This window comes from Empidonax traillii, unplaced genomic scaffold (genome assembly GCF_003031625.1).
Source record: "Empidonax traillii isolate 1590-97213 ecotype Southwest subspecies unplaced genomic scaffold, ASM303162v1 scaffold2035:size41579, whole genome shotgun sequence".
In the NCBI taxonomy this organism is placed as follows: domain Eukaryota; kingdom Metazoa; phylum Chordata; class Aves; order Passeriformes; family Tyrannidae; genus Empidonax; species Empidonax traillii.
Window position 1 is genome coordinate 11,559 of NW_020957228.1, and position 3,406 is coordinate 14,964.

Here is a 3,406-nt window from a genome sequence, read left to right on the forward strand (position 1 = left end):
CCCAGACAAGCCTCTCGGGAATTGAGTCTGGGGGACCCCCTCTTCCTCTTCTTCATCTTCCTTGGAGCACTTGCTGTTCTTGGAGGCCTTCCAGAGCTCTAGGCCTGAAGGTTGTTGCGTCTATGGCTATATCTTCTTGCACAGATTTTAGGGTGTTCTCTACAATTCTACCTTGAAAATGAGACTAAACAGGTTAATGGAATTTAGGGGAATTGATATGGGAATGGGTAACAGGGTTTGCTATGTGTATTTACTGTGTTAAAGGCTAAGGGATAATGTGCTGCTACTTTAAAATCTACATTTACTATGTAACTACTTCTAAAATCTACAAGATTAAAAAATCAAAACTCCAAGGTATCACCTCAAAGATCTAGCGGATGTCATCGCAAAACCTCTCTTGATGATTTTTGAGCAGTCTTGGGAATCCTGAGAGGTCCTAGCTGACTGGAAGCTGGGGAATGTTGTCCCAATTTTCAAGAAGGGCAAGAAGAAGGACCCCAGAAACTACAGGCCTGTCAGTCTCACTTCAGTGCCTGGTAAAGATATGGAGAAGATTATTCTGAGGGGTACTGAAAAACACCTGAAAGACAACACAGTCATTGGTTACAACCAGTTTGGCTTCATGAGAGGAAAGTCCTGCTTATCAAACCTGATTTCCTTCTATGACAAGGTAACCCAGCTAGGTGACCAAGGGAAGCCAGTGGATGCAATCTTTTTGGATTTCAGTAAAGTTTTTGAGACCATCTCTCACAGGATCCTTCTGGACAAACTGTCCAATCCACAGCTGGATAAACACATCATGTGATGGGTAAGAAATTGGCTCCTGGGTTGAGCGCAAAGGGTAATAGTGAATGGAGTAACATCAGACTGATGACCTGTCACTAATGGGCTTCTGCAGGGTTCCATCTTAGGCCCTGTTCTCTTCAATATCTTCATAAATTACTTGGACACAGGACTGGAAGGGATACTAAGCAAGTTTGCAGGTGACACAAAACTGGGAGGAGCTGTTGACTCTTTCAAAGGCAGGGAGGTTCTGCAGAGACCTTGACAAATTGGAGGACTGGGCAATCACCAACCATATGAAGTTCAAGAAGGGAAAGTGCCGGATTCTGCACCTGGGATGGGGCAACCGTGGATGTACATACAGACTGGGGAATGAGATGCTGGAAAGCAGTGACGCAGAAAGGGACCTGGGGGTCCTGGTCAATGGTAAGTTGAATATGAGTCAGCAGTTTGCCCAAGCAGCCGGGAGGGCCAACTCTGTCCTGGGGTGCATCAGGCAAAGCATCGCCAGCCGGTCGAGGGAGGTGATCGTCCTACTCTACTCTGCACTCGTGCGGTCTCCCCTTGAATATTGTGTGTAGTTTGGGTCACTGCAATATAAGAAAGACATTAAGCTGTTAGAGAGCATCCAAAGGAGGGCAACAAAGATGGTGAAGGACCTTGAGGGGAAACCATATGAGTGGCTGAGGTCACTTGGTCTGTTCAGCCTGGAGGAGACTAAGAGGAGATGTCATTACATTCTACAACTTCCTTGTGAGGGGAAGAGGAGGAGTAGACACTGATCTCTTCTTTGTGGTGACCAGTGACAGAACCTGAGGGAATGGCCTGAAGTTGTGTCAGGGGAGATTCAGGTTAGATATTAGAAAGAGGTTCTTCACCCAGAGGGTGGATGGGTATTGGAACAGTCTCCCCAGGGAATTGGTCACAGCACCCATCCTGGTAGAGTTCAAGAAGCGTTTGGACGATACTCTTGGGCACATGGTGTGACTCTTGTGGATGGCCCTGTACAGGGTCAGGAGTTGGACTCGATGATCCTTGTGGGTCCCTTCCAACTTGGCATATTCTGTGTGATTCTGTGATACCTGCGACAAGCACTGCAGCTACTTAAATAGTGACAAGCATTATGGTTACTCAAACCCCAGCGACAAGTAGTACAATCGCTCAGTGGGTAATGTGGCTGCACCAGAAGACTAACCCATATTGACAGTATCGGTCACCTCTATACACAAGAAGAAATGGACACGAAAGTGTTGCGACCTGCCCCAGAAAGGAGGGGGGGGGGGAGTAACCCAGGTTCTTATTAATAAATCCCTTGGGGTGGATTAGAGTGAAAACAACATTGAAGAATCTGTGTTTGGGTTTATTTTAGAACAATTTTGTTTCAAAGGTAAACAGGTATGTTGCCATTTTGGGTGTTATCTATCATCTATAGCAATATAGCAATCATTAGGATAACACTTAAGGAAATTCATAAGGGAGAGAAAAGCAAAGAAAGGATAAAGGTGGAAAGATATATATAGTCACCACCCACGGGGTGCAGCGATGAAACTTGGTAGTTGCAGCTTCCATGTCTATTAGTTGAAGTGGTGGTCTTGATCTGTTGGGGGTGGGGGAGAGAAGCCCCCACACTCAAAGAAGTTATGAGTTATTATACACTTCCAGCTCAGGTGGGAACACCTTGTACCTCTCCAGGGCGGGGAGTTTTACCATGGATAGTGTCACTGGCCATGCGAATAGCCTCCAACATCTCCTGGGCATGCACAGAATTCCTGTGAAGGGCCTAGTAAAAGGGTTTTTCCCACCTTTCAGGATTGACGGGAAAGGGGGCGGAGGGGGGAAGGGCTGTGATGAGTGAAAAGCTTCCTCTTCCCAGACTGCAAAAGTCCCCCTGCGATCCTAGAATGTGTAAATCATTAACCATTTCAGTCTCTGACAGAAAGACATCTCAATTAGTAAAGGAGGATCAAGCAAGGCCATCACAGGAACAGGAGGAAAAGTCAGAACAAGACCAAGAGGTAGTCACTTGATCCTTATCCTTAAGAGATCTGCAGGATACATGAAACAATGTCGACCGTCAGCTGATGAGCACATTACCACCTGGATGTTCCCATGCTGGGATAATGACTATATATATATATATATATTCGGGATGTTAAGATCTCTAATGAGATGAACTCTCCATTTTTATTTCCTTGCCCCAATACAGAGAGGGTAAACATCACGAGGAGTCTGCATGAAAAAACAAAATAACAATTTTACTAAAAAGGGAAAGAAACAACAACAAAAAAAACAAACAGTAGCAGGATGTTACTTAGCCTTCCCCCTAGGGAAGAAAAAACCCCCCACAATGGCTCCCGTTCCACACTGCTGGTCCAAGAGGTCCGAGGAAACAAAGAAAACTACCTCTCTCATGAGTTTGCATGGCTCTTGTTTTTACTTTTGAAATCTCCTAAGGGAGCGGCTGTGACGGTAGATGGCATTGGGACTCCAGCTGTGATTCTGGGCACATGTGGTGAATGGCTCCACAGCTGGGGCTAGGTGACTTGACTGGAATGCGGAGCCCCGAAGAAGGTCTGTGGCTACGGCAGGGGTGGGAGAGACCAGTTGTGGCTGAGGCAGGGGG

The 3,406-nt window shown here is 46.3% G+C and overlaps 1 long non-coding RNA gene across 1 annotated transcript; it reads right to left on the reverse strand.

Annotated features, from left to right (window-relative positions):
- Nucleotides 1-2,139: 2,139 nt before the first annotated feature.
- On the reverse strand, nucleotides 2,140-2,537 carry LOC114071474. Its single transcript, XR_003574043.1, has 2 exons — nucleotides 2,491-2,537; nucleotides 2,140-2,438 (listed from the first exon to the last, which is right to left on the reverse strand). It is a non-coding gene; the product is annotated as an uncharacterized LOC114071474 (long non-coding RNA).
- Nucleotides 2,538-3,406: the final 869 nt, after the last annotated feature.